Genomic DNA, 27,243 nt, shown 5'->3' with positions numbered 1-27,243 from the left:
AGTGTTCTCTGCACCCCATGGTCTTATGTTTATCTCAGAGGCAAAGGGAATGCAAAAGCTGAGAAATACCCCATGCTAATTCTGAGTATGGTGATGAACTGAAAACAACTTGTTAAAGATGCTAAGGGTAAAGTTTAAAGAACCTGTTAAAGACTAAGGGTAAAGTTAACCATGAAAATTTCATTCTGAATAAGGCTTCAAAATCAACATTGCCTCTTTGCCATTTGGTTGGCCTGTTTTTGATCCTTTTGTAACACAAAATTTTCATTCAGGACGTCTTTCCGTGTTGTGATTCACCATTGCATCATCCTCGTGCCATGCTTTTCAAAGGGCTATTTGTTTAGACTTTTTCCTTTTCTTATTGCCAAGTTCTATGCACAATGAATTACTTCAGTGAGAAACTCCAAACCTCCTTTGCAGTAAGGGTATGTGTGCAATTGTATTTCTTTGTGCTTGCTTTGGGTTGGCTGTGTGTTACAAAAGAAAGCATTTTTAAAATACAAAATACATAGCCCAGGTTAAAGAGAAATGAAATACAAATGTGCTCTTTTCCTCCCTGGGCATTATACTATTTGCCTTTAGCACGGAGTCACCAATTACAGGCTTAGAGAAGAACGTGACTGGGGTCAGACAGTTAGTAACCAGTAGAACCAAGATTTGAGCTGAAACATTCTGGCTGCTGAGTCCAAATTCTTGATATTGCTTTATGGCTGATTCCAGCACATAGCCTCTGTGGCTAGGTAAAATGATAAAAATGTAACAGTCTGTACTCAAGAGGAGAAATTTAATCTGAGGTCACCAAACTGGCTCCTGAAAGGTAGAAGCAAGCCAAATGAAAGCTGGAGATTCAAGTGAAGTCTGTATACTGAAACGGCATTCCAGAATCTGTTCCTTTTCGCATTCCCAGAACAGTGGAAATCAGTCTCTCCAAAGCAGTATTCTGAGGAGACTTCATTTTAGAAGAAACGAAATGGGCCCATTAAAGAAAAATCTTCCCAACACTGCCCTTTGGGGTTTCCAAAGACAAACTTGGCTCACTGCCTGATCATTCTTCAAAGGAGGTTCACCAAAGCCAAACCCACTGATCACACAAAGACTGTAGTCAAATGTTTTACAGCCTCACTCTTAAGTGTGGACAGTCAAAGGTCACCAGACATTTTAGAAAAGAAAAAGTCTAAAACAAACAAACAAACAGAATAAAAGAAGTCAGAGGCCACAAAAATAATACAGAAAGTAGAAGAAAGATTTTCAAAAAAATCCACTATGCTTAAGATCTTTAGAACCCCCTGCCTCTGCAAAAAAAAAAGTGCATCCATGAAATTACAGGATAGTTTTTTAAAATAAAAGAACAGAAATGACACCGTAGAAATTACAAATTTAGAAACAAAAGGTCTCAATAGCATAAAAGATAAGAAAATCAGAAGAACAAGTGGTGTGAAGTTCAGCTAACCAGAGCTCCAAAAGGGAAAATGGGAAAATACAAGGAAATAAATGAGCAAAGGGAAAATAAGGTACATTTTCCCAGAAATGATAGGCATGAATTTCCATATTAAAAAGGGTCAGGTGATCAAAGCAATTAATGAAAAAACCACTCTAATCATGACAAATCATTGTGAAATATCAGAATACATAGAAAAAATACAGGAGGAGATGGAGGAAGCAATGGCAAGGGACTTCACAGCAGCAATAACAGAGAGGAGAAGACAGGAGAGGAGCCTTCAAAATTCGGAGGAAAAATGATTTTCATCTGGGGAATCTATAATCAGCCAAACTATGAAGGGTGTAGGTAGAACAAGACATTTTCAGACATGCAAGGACTCAAAAATTATCTTGCATGTACCCTTTCTTTAAAAACTACTGGAGAATATGTTTCTATGTTTCAGAAAAACAGAATGAAACCAAGAAAGAAAAAGACATTGGGATCCAAGGGGAGAGAATCCAACACAGGAGAATGACAGAATTAAGTCCCCAAAGCAACAACACATTGGGAATGGAGGAAAAAACCCATCCAAATTGGAGTAGAACAGAGGCCTAAGAGAGGAGATGTCTCAGAGGCGTGGGGAGAAGTGGAACCAATAAAGTGTTTGGAAGTTTTTGAATGAAAAAAATGATCAATAATCATGTGACATATCTGCCAGAGCATTTGGAAACAATTAACAACAGGCCATAAACATCTAATGAAAAAAAGAATTGATTATTATTAGTTCTGGGTAAAACAAAATGCAGTATATAAAAGGAAACATAATTGTAATAAACTGCTTGGCTCAGCAGTGATAATAGTTATATAGTTATAATAACATTAGTAGTGATTTAATCAAGACCTGTACTGTAACTAAACTGCGGGAAAGGAAAGAGAAGATAGAGTGTATAAGAAAGAAAACTAAATTATCATCTGCTGTGGCTGAGAGGCAATAGATGATACCTGATACTGATCAGTAAGTAGTAGTGTATATATATATATATATATATATATATATACAGGAAAGTGTATACACTATATATAACCTCCTATGGAAAAAGGTTATTTTTTCCATAAGCTCTTGGAAGAATAGGTTCTTACATGTTTTTAGGATTCCACTTCCAAAATTCAAAAAAAACCTTAACCCTTGGAAAGATACCAATATATATATATATATGCAAGGAAATCTCAGGGAGGATATAGGAAAGGTTGGTAATATTTGTTGTCTCTAGAGAGGGAATTAGAAAATCAGGGGACCTCAGTGGGAAGGAGAATTTTCATTCTTTTTTTCTTTTGAATTTTGAGCTACTTGAAACAAATAATTTAAAAGAAATTGCAGAAAAAGGATGATTTTTAGAAACGTGAAGCAACTAACAGAAGAATGGCTAAGAATGTTGAAGGGAGAGGACATGGGTGGGTGAGTGGTAGACAGATAAGACAGCTGCATTTAGTTATAAGTTTATTAAAATACCATTTTACTTTTAAATTATGTGCACATAGTTATTTATATGCAGAAGTTAAACCAACATTAGACTATGAAAACACTTTTCAGGGAGAAGCTATTTAATTGTAGGTAAACTAGGTTAGGTAAAAGAAAACACAGTAAGAAATTTGTGCAGATGTCAACCCTGAGTGGGCAAAATGTTAATATCTTCAATAACACTCTTCCTTCCAAACACTTTTTGTTTAAAAAGGTACAGCATAACCAATCAAAAGACACAGAGTAAGAGAATGGATAAAAAAGTAAGACCCATCCATGTGCTGCTTACAAGAAACTCACCTCAAACCCAAAGACATGCACAGACTAAAAGTCAAGGGATGGAAAAACATATTTCAGCAAACAACAGAGAGAAGAAAGCAGGGGTTGCAGTACTAGTATCAGACAAAATAGACTTCAAAACAAAGAAAGTAACAAGAGATAAAGAAGGACATTACATAATGATAAAGGGCTCAGTCCAACAAGAGGATATAACCATTCTAAATATATATGCACCCAACACAGGAGCACCAGCATATGTGAAACAAATACTAACAGAACTAAAGGGGGAAATAGAATGCAATGCATTCATTTTAGGAGATTTCAACACACCACTCACCCCAAAGGATAGATCCACTGGACAGTAAATAAGTAAGGACACAGAGGCACTGAACAACACACTAGAACAGATGGACCTAATAGACATCTATAGAACTCTACATCCAAAAGCAGCGGGATATACATTCTTCTCAAGTGCACATGGAACATTCTCCAGAATAGACCACATACTAGGTCACAAAAAGAGCCTCAGTAAATTCCAAAAGATTGAAATTCTACCAACCAACTTTTCAGACCACAAAGGTATAAAACTAGAAATAAATTCTACAAAGAAAACAAAAAGGCTCACAAACACATGGAGGCTTAACAACATACTCCTGAATAATCAATGGATCAACGAACAAATTAAAATAGAGATCAAGGAATATATGGAAACAAATGACAACAACAACACAAAGCCCCAACTTCTGTGGGACGCAGCAAAAGCATTCTTAAGAGGAAAGTATATAGTAATCCAAGCACACTTAAAGAAGGAAGAACAATCCCAAATGAATAGTCTAACATCATAATTATCGAAACTGGAAAAAGAAGAACAAATGAGGCCTAAAGTCAGCAGAAGGAGGGACATAATAAAGATCAGAGAAGAAATAAACAAAATTGAGAAGAATAAAACAATAGAAAAAATCAATGAAACCAAGAGCTGGTTCTTTGAGAAAATAAACAAAATAGATAAGCCTCTAGCCAAACTTATTAAGAGAAAAAGAGAATCAACACACATCAACAGAATCAGAAATGAGAATGGAAAAATCACAACAGACTCCACAGAAATACAAAGAATTATTAAAGACTACTATGAAAACCTATATGCCAAGAAGCTGGAAAACCTAGAAGAAATGGACAACTTCCTAGAAAAATACAACCTTCCAAGACTGACCAAGGAAGAAACACAAAAGTTAAACAAACCAATTACGAGCAAAGAAATTGAAAAGGTAATCAAAAAACTACCCAAGAACAAAACCCCCAGGCCAAATGCTTTACCTTGGAATTTTATCAGACATACAGAGAAGACATAACACCCATTCTCCTTAAAGTTTCCCAAAAAATAGAAGAGGAGGGAATACTCCCAAACTCATTCTATGAAGCCAACATCACCCTAATACCAAAACCAGGCAAAGACCCCACCAAAAAAGAAAATTACAGACCAATATGCCTGATGAATGTAGATGCAAAAATTCTCAATAAAATATTAGCAAACCGAGTTCAAAAATATATCAAAAGGATCATATACCATGACCAAGTGGGATTCATCCCAGGGATGCAAGGATGGTACAATATTCGAAAATCCATCAACATCATCCACCACATCAACAAAAAGAAGGACAAAAATCACATGATCATCTCCATAGATGCTGAAAAAGCACTCGACAAACTTCAACAGCCATTCATGATAAAAACTCTCAGCAAAATGGGTATAGAGGGCAAGTACCTCAACATAATAAAGGCCATATATGATAAACCCACAGCCAACATCATACTGAACAGCAAGAAGCTGAAAGCTTTTCCTCTGAGATCAGGAACAAGACAGGGATGCCCACTCTCCCCACTGTTATTTAACAAAGTACAAGAGGTCCTAGCCATGGCAATTAGACAAAACAAAGAAATACAAGGAATCCAGACTGGTAAAGAAGTAGTTAAACTGTCACTATTTGCAGATCACATGATATTGTACATAAAAAACCCTAAAGACTCCACTCCAAAACTACTAGAACTGATATCGGAATACAGCAAAGTTGCAGGATACAAAATTAACACACAGAAATCTGTGGCTTTCCTATATACTAACAATGAACCAATAGAAAGAGAAATCAGGAAAACAATTCCATTCACAATAGCATCAAAAAGAATAAAATACCTAAGCATAAACCTAATCAAGGAAGTGAAAGACCTATACCCTGAAAACTGTAAGACACTGTTAAGAGAAATTAAAGAGGACACTAACAAATGCAAACTCATCCCATGCTCCTGGCTAGGAAGAATTAATATCGTCAAAATGGCCATCCTGCCCAAAGCAATATACAGATTTGATGCAATCCCTATCAAATTATCAACAGCATTCTTCAATGAACTGGAATAAATAGTTCAAAAATTCATATGGGACCACCAAAGACCCCGAATAGCCAAAGCAATCCTGAGAAAGAAGAATAAAGTAGGGGGGATCTCACTCCCCAACTTCAAGCTCTACTATAAAGCCATAGTAATCAAGACAATTTGGTACTGGCACAAGAGCAGAGCCACAGACCAATGGAACAGACTAGAGAATCCAGACATTAACCCAGACATATATGGTCAATTAATATTTGATAAAGGAGCCATGGACATACAATGGCGAAATGACAGTCTCTTCAACAGGTGGTGCTGGCAAAACTGGACAGCTACATGTAGGAGAATGAAACTGGACCATTGTCTAACCCCATACACAAAAGTAAATTCGAAATGGATCAAAGACCTGAATGTAAGTCATGAAACCATAAAACTCTTAAAAAAAAACATAGGCAAAAATCTCTTAGACATAAACATGAGTGACCTCTTCTTGAACATATCTCCTCAGGCAAGGAAAACAAAAGCAAAAATGAAGAAGTGGGACTATATCAAGCTGAAAAGCTTCTATACAGCAAAGGACACCATCAATAGAACAAAAAGGTACCCTACAGTATGGGAGAATATATTTTTAAATGACAGATCCGATAAAGGCTTGACATCCAAAATATATAAAGAGCTCACACACCTCAACAAACAAAAAGCAAATAATCCAATTAAAAAATGGGCAAAGGAGCTGAACAGTTGTCCAAAAAATAAATTCCGATGGCCAACAGACACATGAAAAGATGCTCCACATCGCTAGTAATCAGAGAAATGCAAATTAAAACCACAATGAGATATCACCTCACACCAGTAAGGATCGCCACCATCCAAAAGACAAACAACAACAAACGTTGGAAAGGTTGTGGAGAAAGGGGAACCCTCCTACACTGCTGGTGGGAATGTAAGTTAGTTCAACCATTGTGGAAAGCAGTATGGAGGTTCCTCATAATGCTCAAAATAGACTTACCATTTGACCCAGGAGTTCCACTCCTAGGAATTTACCCTAAGAATGCAGCACTCCAGTTTGAAAAAGACAGATGCACCCCTATGTTTATTGCAGCACTATTTACAATAGCCAAGAATTGGAAGCAACCTAAGTGTCCATCAGTAGATGAATGGATAAAGAAGATGTGGTACATATACACAATGGAATATTATTCAGCCCATAAGAAGAAAACAAATCCTACCATGTGCAACAACATGGATGGAGCTGGAGGGTATTATGCTCAGTGAAATAAGCCAAGCGGAGAAAGAGAAATACTAAATGATTTCACTCATCTGTGGAGTATAAGAACAAAGGAAAAACTGAAGGAACAAAACAGCAGCAGAATCACAGAACCCAAGAATGGACTAACAGCAGTTCCTTGTGGTGATCTCCAGTAAGTTCTTCACGATGATAAAAAGGGCATATCAAAGGGTGGGCAAAGGGTTTGTTTGTGTTTATACAGAGGATCAAAGCCTAATTTGGCTACCCAGAAAACGAATTAAGATACGACACGAAGAAGAACTTCAACATCAACATCCTCTGGAAGAGTCATTCCAGAAGATGATCATCAAAAAACTTCAACAAAGATCCTGGCGCTGTTGCAGTTGTAGCTGCATTCATCCCACTGGTTCCTGGACTTGCCATTGGAATGAAGAAGGAGATATCTAAGCTGGCCTGTGCATACAGTAAAACAACAAATTTGACTGGATCTATACTGTCAGAACTCAACCAAGAATTAGGAGAAGTGCAAGTTGCAGCGCTCCAAAATTGTGCGACTATAGACTATCTACTGTTATAAGAACATATGGGATGTGAACAGTTCCCAGGAATGTGTTGTTTTAATTTGTCTGATTTTTCTCAAACTACTCAAATTCAGTTAGACAATATCCATCATATCATTGATAAGTTTTCACAAATGCCTAGGGTACCTAACTGTTTTTCTTGGTTTCACAGGATATGGCTGGTAATTGTAGGTCTGCTTTTGTTATGTAGGTGTATCCCTATTATGTTAATGTGTGCACGCAATTTAATTAGTAGTTTGTTAAAACCTATACATGCTTATGTTACTCTACAAGAAGATATGTCAAAGAAATAATCAATCTTCCCATGTTTTCTTCCGTCTGCTGCTTCTATAGCTTTTCTTCTTCCTTCCTAATTACAACCCTTTAGTAGAATTTGTGCCTCATATCGAAAATTACTGAGTATCATAATTCTTCCAAGTGGTAAAGATACCTCAAGACAAATGCTGGGCATAGAAGCCACAGGGCATAAATATGCAAAGAAGTAAAAAGCTAACCTTTTCAAACAATATTGCTTCTCTCTCACTTACCAACTTTACATTTCCCTGTATGGCCCCAGAAGATGACTGGTTAGCCAGAGACGGGTAAGATTCCTCAAGGGAGGAGCAACCTAAGACAGGCACAGTCGCAGGGGGGCCATCAGGTAAGAAATTGGGGATCAACAGAGGTGAGGCTTAGAATCTCACCCCCCCTGTTTTGAGAGAAATCTTCTGCATCTGTGGATGTTTTGTTGCCCTTGTCTAGCTTGGATTAATACTTAGTCTATAGGCACAAACCTGATCATCTACATTTGCCCTCTTACAGCACTTAATTATATTTTCTACCTTTATCTTGCATCTATCTACCACTTCAGCATTTTATTAAAAAATAATAATAATAATAATAATATTGGGAGAAATGTGGGATTCACATATAAATCAAGTATAAAAATCAAACGAATAATCATATCTGACTTGATTGTTTATAGTTTATGATGCGTGATCAAAACGGAAAGTTTCTGTGATATGACTGCCCTTGCACTGTTCACCATGTAAAAACTTATTCACTATGTAAGAACTTGTTCACCATGTAAGAACTTGTTCATTATGCTTCAGAAGATTGGAGACTGTTGAGAATTAGGCTTGGGGTTGATTAATGATTGTGCATTGAGTCTCCTATACAGAATTTTATTGTTGTTAACAACCATTTGATCAATAAATATGAGAGATGCCCTCTCAAAAAAATAAAAAAATAAAAAACAAAGAAAAATAAAGAAAAAGGTACAGCATAAAGTGAATTTGTATGTGAATAACAAAAAACAAAACAAACAACTTAAATCACAAATCAGGGACATGTTTCCTAAGCTTCTTTAGTTTGTAGCGCATGTTTTAAGATGTGATCTAGAAAACTGATCCTAGAGTGTATGACATGAGTTATAATTTTAGAGTATCAGTATCTACAAGCCTTAGAAATTTATAGTAACCACCTAGTATGTTAAGTCAACTTTATAAACAAAGCATCTTGAATACGGCAACACATGCTTGGGTAGAATGAAGGTTATTTTTTCCATAAGCTCTTGGAAAAATAGGTTCTTACATGGTTTTAGGATTCCATTTCCAAAATCCAAAAAAAACTTACCCGTTGGAAAGATACCCATTCATCCCTCAATTCTGGAGAGCACCATACACGTCTCAACCCCTTTCTGATCCACTGGATTCCGTGGTCACCCATCACCTGGGCACAAGTGGTCAAAGGAAGAGTTGCCTAGGGTGGCATCACGGTTTCAAAGTTTATGGTGTGTTGGAGCCACCTCGCTGAGGAGAAGATCCCTTCTTACTAGCCAGGTGTCGTTTAACTGAAGTTTATAATGACAGAGAACAGTTCTGCCATCACTTGTTTTGCTACCATCCAGAAATTACTGCTTCTCATATACCTCTTCACTCATTGTGATGGTTGATTTTATGTCAACTTGACTGGGTCATGAGTGCCCAGACATCTGGTCAAATGTTATTCTGAGTGTTTCTGAGAAGGTTTTTTTGGATGAGATGAATATTTTAATTGGTAAGAGTAAAAAGCAGATTGATGTCCATAATGTGGGTGGGCCTGATTTAATCAGTTAAGGACTGAACAGAACAAAAAGATGGACCCTCTCTTGAGTCAGAGAGAATTCACCAACAGACTGCCTTTGGACTTCATCTGCAGCCCTGGCTCTCCCTGGGACTCCAACCTGCCATTCCACCCTATCATTGACTTGTCAACCTTCATGTTCATGTGAGCTAATTCTTTATCATACATATACACATATACACACAGTGGTTCTGTCTCTCTGGGGAAGCCTAACTGACAGACTCATTCAAACAAATACTTATTTAAGGTGCACTGTATGTAAGCAGTAAGTTAAGCATCAGGATAAAAGACTAAAACTACAGTCCTTACCCTTGAAGATTTAGGAATTTGGCAATAATGTGGACAACAAATAGTTTCTCCTAAGAGCGAGCTGGCAAAGTTGGCCCCACACAGAGAGAACATGCACACGAATTTTACTTAGGATCTTTAGGCTTCCTTGGACTTATTCATTTTTAGAACCTGACCAAGTTTGCTTAATTAAGCACTTGTTTTTTTTCAGTCTTGCCTTATCTATGTTTTCCAGTGGAAGGTTCCAGTGAAATATTACAAATTTCCATTCTCTAATACTGTCAGCTGCAGAGCACACAGTGCATTTATGTGCCGGTTGCTTCTGTGTGGGTCTCAGACATAGTTTACCAGCTTGGGAAACTGCCCAATATTCAGTCACGTAGGAAGTTTGGTGGCCCTGCATTATAGTGGTTGTCGTGTGAGAACGGGGTGTTACAGAGAAAACTAACAAGCATATTGGTCTTGTCTGTGAGAGTTCTTTGAGCACGAACCATTCACTAATTAGGGAACGCTAATACAACCCCAAATGGGGAACAAAATATTCCAAGGGATCCTGCTGCGCATCATGTCATTTGTAGCACATACTGGAAAGAGAAATGCTTTAAAGTCAGACAGGTCTGAGTCAAACTCCTACACGTGCTTCTAAGCAGCCAGTAACTTTGGAAAGTTTATTCAACCTCCCTTAAATTTGGTCTTCTCACCACTAAAGTGAGAACAAAATACTCTGTCCTAGGCTTCCTATTAGGACTGAACAGAATCATGCATGCACAGAGACGAGGGTGGTACCTGTCACACAGTACACATGCTCATCAATGAACATTTCTTCTTTAACATGGAACATGATTGTATATTTGATCCTTCTGTGTGCTTCTAAAAGCAGTAGGGGTTGGTTGTAAACATTTGTTTGCCAAGTGTCTCTGTATAGAGGAAGGATTACATTCCCCAGTTCAAAATTTTGTCTTGAGCTATTAGAACAAAGGACGTATTTTGATTCAAAATACAACGAAATCTTTGTTACTCAGCATATTAGAGAATGGGTGGTAAATGAAGGTCCAAAGAATCTGGCCAATGAAGAGTTAATTCATGTTGGCATGATGATGGTGCCTGGTTTCCCTCTCCCTCCTGGAGAAGCATAGATGGTGAACGAAAGAATAGAAAATGGAAGGCGTTATTGTCTGGAGCACAGAAGTAACCCCCAACCCCCAGGGCCTTTTTAAAATGAAGCGTGGAAAACAATCATATCCTAGTACTAACAAGACTACTTTGTTTCCCTATGGGGGTGCCAATGAGATCAGTGATTTGTGCTGGACTCTCTCAGAAACCCTTATTCCCAAACCTCCCTGAGGTTGGGAAGCTCCTCATGACACTATTTAGTCTGCTCAGTGTTTAACAATGACAAACTCAATGAAACTAAGACAAGTAGGTAGGGAAAGAGTGGGGAGAAAATTTCCAGAGAAATACTGTGCTTAATGGAGTCATAAAAAGATGTTTCAAAACCACAGTGTGAAGGTTGCAACTGACTCACATTCTAAAAACTGCATTCAATAGTTCAAAATATAAAAACAATGGAAACATATGACACATTGCCAAACCAAAGGTGTAGTGAACTTTTAACTTTTACTTAAAATAGCTAAAAAATAGTGGGTTGTGGATAACTGTCCCAGAAGAATAATATGGAACACGTGGAAATTAGATGCTCCTAAAAATTTTTGAGTACTAAATTTTCACCAAGTTCATCTGTCATAGCAGCAACTGGCAGTCATGACTTATTACATTTTTGAACTCAGAACTACTATTTGTTCTCCAGAGACGTTGGAGGCCAATGTGATGCTGGCTGTGAATCATCAGGTCCCAGGCAAACCATCTTGGGAGACAGTCTTCTCACAGATTTAGGGGAGTGTATTTAAATTCTGATTACCTTGTTCAAGTATTAAAGTTTGAAGTCCAGACACAAGAGAGAAGAAAAAATCTAAGCAGAGATTCAAGTCATGTAGAAAATTATAAAAATTCCATGAATTTGTATGTAAGTGATGCAAAAAAAAGCTTTCACTTCCTAAAAGATCCTACAGACGCTCCATATTGTCTTGGGAACACATTCAAAGTCCTCATTCTGATATGGAAGTCAGATGGAGTCCCGTCTTATGTCTTTGTCTTGAAAACCATACTCATCGCAGGCTAATTATCTGTGTGCCATGCTGGCCCTCTATGTCTTTATTCCTTAAAATAATGCAATGACTGTCCCCCTTTGCAGATGAGGAAGTTGAGATTGTGTGTTAGGCAAATTGCTCAAGGTCACACACCTTTGGGATACAAATCCTAATCATTTGACTCCAGAAAGGCCTGTCTTCTTTCTCCCCTCTAACCACCAAATGTGAGTACCAACTCCATGCTCTCTGAGGCTTCTGAGCCATTGCTTAAGCTGTTTGCCTTTAGGTAACAAATACATCCACCTTCTCTGCGTTTGGTTTGAGACCATCTCTCAAAGCCCTGAGCCACCACAGAGTAAGTACCTGACTGTACCTGCAAACATGCATGTCCCCTTTTCTAGCCTTGGCATAGAACAATCTGCGTTAGTAGCTCCAGCATTTGATTAGCCAGGCTAGCACGCTACCTAACACATTCTTTGTTTTTTTGTGTGTATACATCTTTGTTTCAAACATTATGGCAAGAACTGGTTTTTTAAATTGTCATATGCTTTCTTCTTTTTTATACTTAGTGGGAGAAACACTAAGTATTTATCAGACTGAATGTAGAATTTTCTCCATTTTTGTTGCCCACCATACATAGCTATTATTAGGAGGATTTACTTCTTGGTTTACCACCATATGATGATGATAATGATCTACTTTAAAATAAAATAAATTTCCAATGGAATTACTACTTTTTTAAACCAATTATAGTTTATAGTATTACATATTTGAACTTTATCAATATTCTTATTAATCTCATATAACAAGAATCATTTGTCATGCAGGACAGAGATGAATAGTCATGTACACACAGTTGCATTTTAACCAACAGTATCAAATTTCCTTTACTCAATTTTTCTACCACCAAATGAAGAAGTTAAAAGAAAAATGAATTGAAGTTTAACCTTTTCTCTTTGTTTCTGGACATAGATCTTCTGTTAAGAGTACATTTGCCAAAAACAAAAGTGCCAACAGCAAGGTTCTAAACTGGACACCCAACCAGATAAACTACCTCAAGGAAAAATTCAGGTTGCTGTGTAAACTCTGGCAGACAAGCCCATTGGCCAGGATTCTCCATGAGCAACCTGTCATTATCAAGCCAGAAATGGGCAGGACTTACTGTTCAGGTGCTAGGGCGAGGCACTTGATGCATTTAACAATCAGCCTGGCCTATGGGAAGAAGAAGAGCAGACATCGACTAAGGCTGATCCCACAGTACACTGTGCAGGTCAGTTCCATGACTAAAAGGACATGGAATGGGAGAATTCTTACACATGGCTCTTACCAGGGCCACAGCCCTGAGGGCTGGTGTGAAGCGAGGCTCTGTCACAACCTTGAACGGACCTCATAGCACCCCACCATATATCCTGGTCCTCAGAAATTGATCCCTAGCTGGTGGCAGAGGCTGATGGGGAGTGTTTTCATCTAGGGTTCCAATAAGAGAACCAAGCCCTTTTTTCAGCCGTCACTAGGGGAGGGCAAGAGTATGACGGAGTAGAGCATCCTGGCCCCAGCCTATGGCCAAGGCAGCTTAACACCAGGGCTGATGTGGCTTCTGCCAGGAAACATGCTTCTGGGTTTTGCAGCGAACACCCAACCAAACACCTGGGGTCTTTTTCCTTTCCTCTTCTCAGGGGTGTCCACATTCTAATTTCAAAACTCTCCTTCTTTCTCATTGATAGTAAAATCTTGGATCCCAGAGACTGCTTTTTGTATTTTGGAGAATGAGGGGCTTTCAGAAGGCCTGAAGATGGCGTGGCCATGGTTCTGGGAGGCTTATCACAGCCGCTGAAGCAGAGCCTGGCATCTGTTCCGTCACTTTGGGTTTGCCTGCTTATCTACAGCTACAGGAAGGAAATGGGCATCTGCTAAGGGGCGCTGGTTTCATTATGGACAGTGCCATCTTGCCTAACAAACCTGTTTAGAACAAAGCTGGCTTTTGCTCATCGGTGCTGGGGTAAGCACTCATCTCTTGCTGAGTCCCTGCCACCTTGCACACATGGGGCTCTGTGTCAGCCTGAGGCTATCAGGGCCTCCTCACTGGGGAGGAAGGTCTTAGCATCTACATCCTGGTCTTAGCACTCCAGTGCAGGGAACAGCCAGAGAGAGGCAGGTGTCCTGCCAGCCTGTTACTTCACCGCCTGCCCGCAACTTCCAAACAAAACAACAGCAGCCTTAACCCAGATGGGAGAGGCAGTGAGAATCCTGTCAAGGCACATTTTTTAGGCCTCCTGAACTTCTTCTACCTCTGGTAAAGAAGTTCTCATCTGTGGAAAGTAATATCGAATGTCTCCTCTTTGCTCATGGAGACACAGCATTTTCATTGCTCGGGTAGTTAGGGAAGGCTAGAGGGAAATTAAAGAGATGTGTGAGCGGGGGAATTTCTGAAATTTCATTTGTATGGCTCATGCTTCCACATCAGCGCTGCTTATATGCCTGGACAATTCATGGTCGCCTGTTTGTCTGTCTTTCCCCCACACAAGGGACACCAGTGACAGCTTCAGGACAGTTCACAGACTTTGCAGAGAATGGGGTAAGCCCCCCAATCCCCACTCACCCTATCTCTGCCCCCAGAGCTCTGCGTGGTAAATGTTGGGGAGGGCAAGGTGTAGCTACCTCCTTCCTACCTTGGGGCCCGTAGTCACTGTGCCAATCTTGATGGGCCAGCGTCCTTCAGGGGAAGGGGAAGGAACTAAAGAATCCTCCATCATGCCCCTAATCCAGCGAGCTCCATCTTGGAGCAACACTTAGCCAGGAAAACAGGGGGCTTCAGAAAGTTTGGGCCGAGAAATCTTTCTTTAAATTAAAAAGAAAGTATATAAAAACAGACCTGATGGATGAAATAGGTGAAGGGGATCAAAGGGATAAACTTCCAATGATAAAATAAATAAGTCACAGAGATGAAATGTACAGCACAGGGAAAATAGTCAATAATATTGTAGTATCTTTGTATGGTGACAGAGGGTAGGTAAATTACTGTGGTGACCATTTCATATAATATACGTAATTGCTGAATCACTATGTTGTATACTTGAAACCACTATACCATTGTATAGCAACTATACTTCAATGAACAAAAACAAGAAAAAACACAGAACTCAAGCTAGACAAGGCCCTGGGAGAGCAACTAGTCAGCTCCTGCTCCTCCCCAGAAGGAAGGCAGAAAGAAGGAAAAATCTGTGGCTGAGGGCACCCAGTCTGGCCTGTGGCCAGCTTCCCAGGTGTGTTTTGTTTAGCAGGCACAATATTCTTTCAAATGTTCTTCTCTGAATTAGTTGCCAACCTTTAAAGATCTGGAGATTTCTTATTAATAAATAAGAAAGTAGATTTCCAGATTCCCTTGATCTGGCACAGCTGGCTGACATCACACCTGGATCACAGCTGCCTCCCTAGGTCACCCCACCGCTGCCCCTCCAGGCATTCACCCTCCCTGCTGGCCCTGCAGAGACGGCCTTTGCCATTTCAGGCACGATCAGTGTTTCTCTCCCTAGTGTTTCACCTAAGGAGCTCTGACAAAATGTTCATACCTGCACTCAGACCAGTTAAGCCAGAATCTCGGCCTGGGGAGGGACCCAGGCCTCAGAAGGGTTTTACGTCCCCCAGTGATTCTAATATGCAGCCTGGTTTACGAACAGCTAAGGCTAGACCACAAGAGCCAGTTGATAAATTATTCTCTCCTTAAAGCTCCTCGGTGGCTCATTTCACTCTTTCACAATTTGTGAAGATATTCATTGTACTTGTCAAAATCTGGTTTTCTCTGATCTGCTCTTCTCAGCTCCCCATACTGCCTCAGGGATTTCTTTTTCTTTTTCTTTCCTTTTTTTAGTTTTTCTTCTTTGTGCTTTACTAAGTTATTTTGGTTGCTCCATTCAGAACCCCTCCTTCAATTTCTTCACATTCTTTTTAAAGAACAATGGGCAAAATTAGAAACAACATCTTAACTATTATTTCACTAGAGTAGAATTCAGTAGTGGTATTTATTTCTGGTTCTATCATGTCATACTTAATCTCTAAGAATCACATTAATTTATTTTCACAATGCTTTTCTTGCTCAACCATCATCTGGTTTTTAATAACAAGGAACTCATTTACAAAAACCTGAGAAACCTCACTCTGGGATAGAAAACCAAGATTTGAAGCAAACAAAAGCACAGAATATCAAACCTCATCTTTGGGTTAGAAGGACACCATGCTTCCCTCAGGGCCATAACCTGATAGGTAAAACTGAAGGGGCCAAAGAGGCACGTAAAAAGATGCTCCACAGTGCTAGCCATCAGGGAAATGTAAATTAAAAGCACAAAGAGATATCACCTCACACCAGTTAGAATGGCCACCATCCAAAAGACAAGAAATAACAAATGTTGATGAGGATGCAAAAGAAATAGGACCCCTCCTTCACTGTTGGTGGGAATGTCAACTGGTATAACTGCTGTGGAAAGCAACATGGAGGTTCCTCAAAAAACTGAAAATAGAAATACCATTCAATCTAGTAATTCCACTTTTAGGAATTACCCAAAGAAAACAAAATCCCTGATTTGAAAAGGTATATGCACCCCTATGTTTATCGCCACACTACTTGCAATAGCCAAGGTATGGAAGCAACCTAAGTGTCCATCAGTAGTTGAATGGATAAAGATGTGGTACATATTCACAATGGAATATTACTCAGCCATTAGAAAGAAAAGAAATCCTGCCATTTGCAACAACATGGATGGATCCAAAGGGTATTATGCTCAGTGAAATAAGCCAGGTGGAGAAAGACAAATACCATATGATTTTACTTATTTGTGGAATATAAAAACAAAGCAATAAAAAGGAATAAAACAGTATTAGACTCATAGACACTGAGAAGTGACTAGTGGTTACCAAGGGGGAGGGGTTGGGGCAGGTAGGGGGATAGTGAGGGGGATAAAGAGACACAATAATTTGCAATCACAATATAAGTTGGTCACAGGGACAGTGGTATAGCATGGAGAAAACAGTAGATGATTCTATAACATCTTTCTACATTGATAGATAAGTAACCACACTAGAGGGGCTGAGGATTTAATGATATGGGTAATTATTGAACCACTGTGTTGTACATTTTAAACCAATATAAGATTATATATCAAGGATAACTTCAATTTAAAAAATACAGAATAAAGGAGAAAGAAATAATTGCATTATGAGAGGCAGAAAAAGAAAATAAAATACAACTAAAGGGGCCAGATGCATGACTGGAAATGAAGTAATTTACAATCAATAGGTTAGTCTGTTTTCAGGCAATTTCTAAGCTAATTTGGTAACTGATTTTATGAGGGTTTTTATTTTAAAATTTCCCCCATTTTGTAAGTTTCTTCTTTCTTTCCTATTTGCTCTCATTTCACTTATCCCCAACTTTCAGGTTATAACCGAAATGTTGCTTAGTAGCATATGGATTTGGAAATGCAGCAAAAATCTTAGTTTATTTCCATGAGTTATTACTTTGTTATATCCATTTTACAGATTAGGAAACCGAGGCCTGGAAAGTTTAAGCAGGTTGCCCACGGTTGGCTGCCCAAGCACCCCATGTCAGAGGATCCCTGGCGCTGGTCAGCCCCTTGGGGAAGGTGAAGCCTCCCGTGCCCATCAGCTGCCGACACTGGATACCAGACACCACGTCAAGAAATCGAGTCTCAGATACAGCAGAGTTAGACTTTAGATCCGTCAACAGCAGGAACTGCGTCTCAGTATATTACACATGTGGGCCTGACCCAGATCGCCATGAAAATGCACACGAAACATTTGAGCATGACATTCTGGTGCCAATAGACGCTGTTAAACGCTCCTTGGAACCCCTAGGGAAAAGCCAAGGGTGTTTAAGAACTACATAAACCTCTGAGAGACCCTTGCATGATGCCAGCTCTGTAAAGTTGGGAATCTTCTCCAGAAAGAAATATAAAAACATAGTTGAACTTCATGATTCCCTTCAGCCATCAGTAGTAAGAAAAAAACCACACCCCATTCACGCTCGTACTTTGCACAGAAGAGGAGGGAACTGAGGTCTTTTCGCTTTAACATCTGCTCTCCGTAAGATGTCTGCCCTGTTAGAACACAAAGTGTGAGGACGGAAAGGCAGGAGGGAGCTCGTGGCTCAGCGAGAGTCTGAGGCCCACGAGGCTCTGGAATCCGAGAACGCTGAGACCCCAGAGGAACAGGGCACGCAGCCTTCCTGCACCCCTGCCGCGCGCGGTGCTCCCCGCGGCGCCGCCACGCCCCGGGCCCTGCAGCCCCGTGGCCGGCACTGCGCAGCGCACAAAGGTCCCCCCGCCGCGGGCAATCACTGGCCTAATCTCACTGTCGCGACCCAACCGTAAAATGCAGCTTATCCCCTTTCTCAAAAAGAGCCAGAGGGCTCGGGGACAGGACGGGCAGCCCGCGGGTCTTTGTGCCTCCGTCCCCCAAGCACAGGGCCCGCTCCCAAGCTGTGCGGAAGAAACCAGGCACTCAGCCCCCCTCCCGCAGGCTCCCGGGTCGTCGCCTGCTCGCCGCGCCAGCGCGCACCTCCTCCAGGCAGGGCGTGGCGCCGAGCTTGGCGAGGCCTCCCGCAGCCCGATGCCCCGCGCCGCGTCCCGGCCACCCGGCTGGAAGTCTGCGAGCCCAGCCCAGCAGGCAGCGCGGAGCCACAGATACTCACGTTTCCAATTGTTCTGGAGAAGTGCGCGCACTCGCGCCCCGCCACTGGCGGGCAGAAGACGAGAAGGCGCCGTGAGGGCCGCCCCTCAAGCGGCGAGCAGGGCCGGGCCGGCGGCTGGCCCAAAGCCCCTCATTTTCTGCAAGCTCACTCCAAACGCTCTCGGTGCCGCGCACGCAGCTGCCAGGTTTAATAACTGTGTCAGACAGCCCCTCCCCGCCACGGAGAGACGCCAAGATGACGGGCTGGGGACTGGGGTCCCCGTGTCCAACCGCAGTCACCCTGCCGGAGCCCCCGGAGACGCCGCAGCTGGAATGACTGTGCAGGCACCGAGCAGCAAAAGGTTCAAATGCCAGACTTGACCTAGGAATTTTTCAGAAAACTCAGTTCTTTCCCCTTCGCTGCGAGCACAAATTTGATACTTTTCCCAGCCGTATATGCGAAACAAAACCGGAGGCGGGGGCCTTTCCAGTTAACCGAAGCTGCGCCTCAAATATAAAGGGGACTGACTGACAGGAACGCAGCAATCTCGAGGCCTACTGATGCTTGATTTCTGGGCAGCGGTGGGATGTCCTGGCTCTATACAAATTGCAGGAAACTCATGCAACCGTTTCCCTCGAGTTTTAGTCGCGCACCCAACTCTCCCGCCTCTCCAGACGACGCTGCTCACAGAACCTTACTGTCTGGGGGGCTCCTTTGCAGATGCTCCGCGACCGGGACCATCTCCACAACGCTGACAGCTCCTCGGGAGCGGCTGGATTTTATCAAGCTGGAAAGAGTTAGTGGTCTGTTTTGCAAGTGGTCTCTCTCCGAAAGTAGTGTTTTATGAAAATAAATCTATGTATATCCCATATGGGTCTCGCTGCAGCCTGGCTGCCGCACCGCAGGGACTCTTCCCCGCGCAGCCCCGCCCGCCACACCTGCTACAGCGGGGGATGGTTTCCGTGGAAACTCGGGAGAGCCAGCTCTCCCTGCAGACACGCTGTTACCCTGACAACGGCGACTTAGCTTGAGGCCGTCCAGGAAGGATGATGTGAATGGGTGCCTGTTTTAATAACAGATTCAGAGAGATTCACGAGGCAGGAATAGCAGGGCCACGATAGTTGGGAGTGGAGGCGGAGCCACGCGAGCCGGCACCTGGGTGCGGTAGTGGAGGTCGCAGACCCCGCGGGACCGTGTCGCTCACTCCTCCCCCACCCCGGATCAAATGAATTTATAGACACCTGGCTTTAGAATAAATTCCATCATTCTCTTAGCATATCTACTCTACTCTGTTTAAGATACTACTTAAGGGAGCAGAGACCGCGTGGTAATAATATTTGTGGATAATCTCATACATGCAATTCAAGAACTGTTCCAAATCCAATCTTGCACCATCAGGCTGTGGTTAAATGGTTACAAAATTAAACTCATTTCAGTGAAGGTTTGGGTGGGGAAAAAGGGAAAGTGTATGAGACTATTTGCTAAGAATTTAAATGTTCATGTGCCATTCTTTTGGGTACCATTTGTGCCAAACTACAAATAGGTACTAAAAAGCAAAATGACACAAGTTAATGAGCTCTGTGCAAGGTCTAATAGGATTGCATACAAAAATACACATATCCCATATTGGTTTCTCCTTACTATATTGATATTTCATTTCTGAGTTATTAAAAGTAAACAACCAGTAGCATATTTGAATTAATGAGATTTTACAATACACATAATACTATAATGATATTAATATCTGGGTTGAGACAAATATATGTATTTGTATATACGTAGGTAGTATATATATATATATATATATATATATATATATATATATATACACCTGCATCCCTTGTAAAGTTATAAATGCATTTCTGTAAAGTTCCATGTGTATCCATTTTCATCAAGGAAGTGATATTTCCATAGTTTAAAGGAACAGTTTATGTAAAAGAATACCTGCAGGAAAATCTTGACATAAAGCAAAGACTTTTTGTCAAATTTATGTGTTTTTAAAATCCACATTTTGTATCCTGCATCTGCTTTAAAGAACATAATCTTGTAATTTTGTGACCCAGATTTTTTTCTTTGCAAAACAGATCTCTAAAACAAAAATATTATACCCAGTAATAGAATAGACATCCATCTTCTCCTAATACACTTCAAATTTGAGAAAATAAAAAGTATAAAGCAGATTATCTTCCCTGCTAACAAAAATAATGAAGATTGTAGAAGACAGAAAAGTGGTAAAGAGGTTAAAAACACTAAGAAGTGCAATCATTTAAAAGTATCTTTCCAAAGAATAATTAAGAACAAGATGATTATATTTAGAATTTATATTACCTGGTAATATTAGGATTGAGACAGTAAATAGTTACGATCCTAATCTTTTTCAAAATTGTGTGTGTGTACTTACACATGTGACAATCACGATTCAGAGGAATTCTTGGCTTTATATTTGTCTATATCACTTCCCTATGTTTACTTTACACTTCCCTATATTTTCCATAACAATTATTGACACTAAGAGCAGCGTGGTACAGTACTTGAGAGAGTAGACTCACAGTCACATGCACCTGCCTTAAGTCGCAGCTGAAATGTTCTGGCTATGTGTATTTTCTCATTTGAAAACTGGGGCTAATAAAAATACCTTCCTCGTAAACATGATTGGGAGGATTAAATGGTACATGGCCTGAAGAATACTCTGCACAGGGCCTGGCACATAGAAGAATGTGTTCATTATATCAAATACCTTAATCCCAATTTTCAGGCTATTTTTTTCCAGCCTTTTAATTCTACCTTGGATATCTTGACCCTCCAGTTAGACATTATCATTTTATATATGCAGTGTTGTTTCTATTTGCCCACAGTTTTTTACCTGCATTTCTCATTATATCCCATTGCTTCTCACAACTTCCTTCTGGGATCATTCTTCTTTTCCTTACAGTATATCCCTGAGAAGATTCATGGTGAGGCTTTTTTGTTACTCAAACCTCCCAGTTTGGGCTTGACAATGTCTTTATTTAACTTTGTTCTTGAAATATAGTTTCACAACATATAATTTTGGGTTTGAGGTTATTTTCACCTGGAGACTTTATTCCGCTGTCTTCTGGCTCTGTAATTTTCACCTTTTTTTGAGGTAATCTGTCAACTTTGAATTTTTTGTTCCTTGTTTTACTTTTATTCCATTATCTTATCTCTTAAAAATATCAAATACACTTATTTAATATTCTGTACCCAATCATTCCAATGTTTGCAGTCTTTGTAGGTTCAATTCAGCAGTTTATTGTCTCATTCATGATGTCATTTCCTTGTTGATTTAGTGATTTTTGTTTATTGTGAATCCATGTACCTTGGAACTGTATCTGTGGGACCTCTTTGATTCCTGTGTTAAAGGGCGATGTCCAGTGGTTTAAAGTTTTTGGGTCCATATAGGAGGCAAATTGAAGGCTCAAACATTTGTGAGTTAGGAATTCTTCTGGAAGAATTTCCAGGACTTTTTCCAGCACCAAGACTAATTAAGATAGGTCCTATCTCCTTAGGCAGGCAAGTTGTCATAAAAGCACTGTGTTGTTTTCCAGGGGTTCTGGCCTCCCACCCTGCTCAAGCCACATGCTTTTTATCTCTTGCCCCTGGGTGTGATTTATCAAACCCAGACTCTTGGGTTGGCAGGCACCCTGCTCCTCCATCCCTCTTAGCGAGGGCCTGCTCTATCCTTGCTTCCCTCACACAATCAAGCTTTCTCATAGTTCTGCCTTCTATTCCCTTTACCACCAGTCCAGCAGTGCTTTGAAAGAATAAGCCAAACCATCCAATTAAAGAAACGGGCAAAAAATTGGACAGACATTTCACTAAAGAAGATACACAGATAGCAAATAAAAACATGAAGATCTTACTATGCTGATGGACAGTGACTGTAATGGGGTATGTGGTGGGGACTTGATAATGGGGGGAATCTAGTAACCACAGTGTTGCTCATGCGATTTTATATCAAGGATACTGAAATCAAAACAAACAAACAAATAAATAAAAGAGAGATATAAAAACAAAACAAAACATGAAGATGCATTCATTATTAGGGAAATGCAAACTAAAACCACAATGAAATACCACTACATAAGAATGGCTTAAAAATGAAAAAGACCGACAATGTAAGTATTGCCAAGAAGATGGAACAATTGGAATTCTCCCACATTGCAGGTGGGAGCATAACCAGCATAGCCACTTTTGGAAATGATTTGGCAGTTTATTATGAAGTTAAACATATATAGACCAAAGGTATTAGTTTTCTATTGCTGTAACAAATTACCACAAACTTGCTTAAAACTACGTTCTTTTATTATCTTGTAATTCTGTAGGTGAGAAGTCTGGAACAGTGTGGCAGAGTTGTCTGCTTGTGGTATCGCAAGATGGAAGTCAAAGTGCTAGTTGGGATGAGTCCTCTTCTGGAGACTTTAGAATAAAATTTGTTTCCAAGCTCCTTCAGGTTGTTGGCAGAATTCAGTTCCTTATGGTTGCAGGACTGAGGTCTCTGTTTTCATGCTGGCTGTTAGCTGGTGACTTCGCTCTGCTCCTCAAGGCCATCCACATTCCTTCTTAGGGGCCACGGCCTTCTTCAAGCCAGTAAGGATGCACTGAACCGCCCTTGGCTTCTCACTTCTCTGACTTCTTTTTTGGTTTACAGGCTTTTAAAGGGCTCATGTGATTAGATTAGGCCCACCAGATAATCTCTCTTTGCCATGTAAGGTAACATAATTGTGGGAGCGATAACTCATTATATTCACATATTCCACTCACATTCAAAGGGGAGGGGATGCTACAAGGGTGAGCCTTTGAGGACCATTTGTAGAATTCTGCTTACTATACCATATGGCCCAGCCATTCCATTCCTAGCTAAGATGAAAACATGTCTATTCAAAGACCTAGAGGTAAATATTTGTATCCACATTATTCATAATAGCCAAAAACCATAAAGAGCTCAAATGTCCATCAACTGGTGAGTTAATTTAAAAATTGTGGTATATCTAGTCAGTGGAATACCACTCTTAAATAGAAAGGAATAGGCTCCTGACATGCACAACATGGAAAAATCTCAAAAGCATGTTGCTAAGTAGCAGAATTCAGATACAAAAGACTACCTACTGTGTGATTTAATTTACATGAAATTCTGAGAAAGGCAAAACTATAGTAACAGAAAGTGACCTAGTGATTGTCAGGGGAAGGGGTGAGGAGGAAGGGACTGACTACATAGGGGCACAAGGGGACTTTGTGGGGTGAAGGATCATGATTGTGGTGGTGGTTTCATCACTCTGTCAGTAAAATGTAATTGTACTTTAATAAAATGATAAAAAAGATCATGGTGTTTATATTTAATCTGACATTTTAAGGTGTTCTATATTGGGAGTTTCCCTACAAATTTAATCCACAAAATTTATCAAAGATTTTCTTAACACTGTCTAAATACATCTGCATTTTTACTTCATAGCCCCTACCCTAAGCAGAAACTCAGCCATTTGGGATTGTCTGTCTCCTCTGTGCTTGACTCTAAGCTCCATGTGGACAGGCTCACCACTCTTCCCTAGCATCTGGGGCATAGTGAGCTTCTGATAAATGTTTGTTGAGTAAAATGAATAGCCCCATCCCAAGAGCAATTTCAAACACTGGAAAAATTTGATTATATGTCTTTCTTCCATGATCTCTGGCTACATTCAGTTCCATTACTAAAACCCTTTCTAAACTATAATTGATACTTGGAGTTTGAAACCTTTCATTTAGCCTCATTTCATTATAGAAACTGCTTCTCCTGACTGCTGTTATCTGGGCTGCACGCCCAGAGTACACTCAGCGTGGGCCCACATGGGCGGAGAGAGGGGGAATACAGCAGCTGAGGGCCGTTAACCCTCTGGTCTGGCCGACCCCGCTGGTTTTCCGCCACATCCATTCTTCTTTTGTAATAGACTGAGCTCCTTATTCAAGGCTTAAATTCAAGGTTTTCCACTTAAGATAAACATGCTTCATCTCAACATTAAAAGAAAACAGTATTAGTACTAGTATTAGTACTAATATTAGTCAGAGGGCAATGTCATTTGGGATCAGATGAGACATTAATAGACGCCAGAAATGAAGAGCCCTTTCAGCTGGAGCCACCAGCACCGTTAGGAGGGAGTTAGAAGGGGCCAGGAAGGTGCGGGACATTTCTCTGTCCAGGGAACTAATTAGGCCTTCCATTCATTTGAGCTTGGCCTTCAGTTACATATTTGTAAATGTCACACACCACCCCCCTTCCAGGCCAGAACTTAGGTGCAAAACTGGCAGTACTAAAATCCTTCCTAATTATCGTGATCTATTAACAGAAAACATCATGTAGAAATAGGTAGTATAAATCTGTAAGCACAAATCATGTGACTTTGGTCGTCCCTCTTAAAAATGTGATATGGTGCACATTGGGTGTTTGCTACCCAGTATGTATTCTCTGTCCTGGCCACAGGACCTCAAATTTCCAGAAGAAATTTGGCTTGTGGATTGAACCCATCCCAAGTTCCAGGAGTGTGGCCTGGTAAGCTTAAACCAACTGGCTCACCCACCTGTGCTCCCAAGTCACCTGGACTGGCTTGGAGACTGGCACTAACCAAGTCAGAACCAACAAGCCAGGAGGATATTTGCTGGGACTTTTGGGGAAAATAAGCCTTCTTTCTCCTATACTAGTTTCTGGGAGAAGAGACCATTCCTTGTACTTTGGATGATATGGTGTGAGGATGCATATTTTGGAGCTGCTGCAGCCATTTTCCATTACAGGAGATTCTAGAGCTGTGTTTGGGGCCACCTTGTGGAGCCTGAGGTTAAAGCCAACACCATAGAAGGCAATGTGGGGAGGAGAAAACCCTGGCCCTGGATGGCATTTTTGAGCTGCTGGATCAAACCTCGCCTGAAATCAGTACCTCAAGATTTTCAGTTACCGCTGAATCAATACATTCCCCTTATTTTAAATGGCAGCCTGGTTTCAGCTTTCTGACATTTGCAATAAAAAAGAAGCATGACATTTTAAAGATTCTCGATAAAAACTAGGGTGTTATTTAGACATAGCCTGAAAGTTCCATTGTGTCTGCTCTTGCACAGCACTTTCGCAAATGTTTCACAACCATTTTTCAAGATTTCAGACTTCTAACATCCAGGTGGCAAGTTGATTGCTGCCCAATGTTTTGACATTTGGTAATTCCCAGTGAACTGCTCTTCCTAAGGCTTTTCTCCCACTCTTCAACTTAGGATATATGTGCAGATTCCTGAAGCAAAAGCACTGGAAAAGGCCAAGAAGAACTGGAGAAACAAAGGAAAAGAGATAATTGTTGCTATTTGGTCTGACCACTTGAGAAGACTGGATCCTCAAAATGCATACAGTAATTTTGAAGAACATCAGTAATATAAAAAAATGTATCATACTTGAGATCAAAGACAGATTCTGAGGGTCTGATTTGCCACCAAAGTTTCATTAGTGATTTGACCATGAAGAAAAATAGCATGATTTGCTGGGCAAACTTAAGTTTGTATTTTCCATCTAATGCTTCTCAAATGAAAATAGTTGACATTTTTTTATTGCTTACTGTATGTCTATGATTGCATTACCTCATGTATTCCTTGAACAAACCTCCTGAAGTTGCAGTTCCACTGTACAGATGAGTAGACTGAGGTTCAGAGAGGCTAAATTAGAGATTACACAGCACGTGTGTGACATAGCTGGGACCCGAATCTCGGTCCGAAGCCCAAATCTGTGTACTGAACAAGGTCTCCATATTCTCCTCAAGTCAAGCCAGCCCACCACAGGTGAAATCATTCCAGAATTTCATCTAAATAACAGCCATTCATTATCACCTTCCCCCTGGCACAACCTGAGACCGTAAAAGCTCTTCCTTGTCTGTAAGTGAACCATCCTCCGCCTGGTCTGAGATGCCCCCACTAGGGGTCTCTCAGGGAGGGACACGAAGGAGGGAGGAGAAGCCCCTCGCGGAGGCGGGCAAGCTGTCGGATTGGAGAGTCTCACTGTGCTCTCCCACCACCAGTCACAATCCCACCCACCCTCTGTCAGAAGCCTCCTTTTCTCAGATCAAAAGGAACAGGACCCTCTGGAGAAGCTCGGAGCCCTTCGGCCTCTCCTGCATTTGTGGGTGTCTGACAGCTGTGCTGCACACCTGCTGTGCATGTAGCACTCTGTGGCCTCCACTTACTTGTCACTCGGTTCATTAAAATGTTGCCTTTTCTCCTGAATTCATCTCCTCGGGCAAGGGAAACAAAAGCAAAAATGAACAAATGGGACTACATCAAAGTAAAAAGCTTCTGTACAGCAAAGGACACCATCAGCAGAACAAAAGGGCATCTTACAGTATGGGAGAATATATTTGTAAACGACATATCCAGCAAGGGGTTAACATCCAAAATGTATATAGAACTCACACACCTCAATACCCAAAAAGCAAATAACCCAATTAAAAAATGGGCGGAGGATCTGAACAGATACATCTCCAAAGAAGAAATTCAGATGGCCAACAGACACATGAAAAGATGCTCCACATTGCTAATCATCAGGGAAATGCAAATTAAAACCACAATGAGATATCACCTCACA

The 27,243-nt window shown here is 40.7% G+C and overlaps 1 protein-coding gene across 2 annotated transcripts in view; it reads right to left on the bottom strand.

Annotated features, from left to right (window-relative positions):
- The window catches only part of TRIM2 (tripartite motif containing 2), a 165,791-nt gene extending 146,765 nt beyond the window's left edge, over positions 1–19,026 (bottom strand). For both annotated transcript variants that reach the window (XM_036887989.2, XM_036887991.2), the window contains exon 1: positions 18,663–19,026. The gene's annotated coding sequence lies outside the window, so the exon portion shown is untranslated. The remainder of the gene's footprint in view (positions 1–18,662) is intronic.
- Between the last annotated feature and the right edge of the window lie 8,217 nt (positions 19,027–27,243).

Source organism: Manis pentadactyla, chromosome 1 (assembly GCF_030020395.1).
Source record: "Manis pentadactyla isolate mManPen7 chromosome 1, mManPen7.hap1, whole genome shotgun sequence".
Lineage (NCBI taxonomy): Eukaryota > Metazoa > Chordata > Mammalia > Pholidota > Manidae > Manis > Manis pentadactyla.
This window is presented reverse-complemented; position numbering and strand designations above follow the sequence as displayed.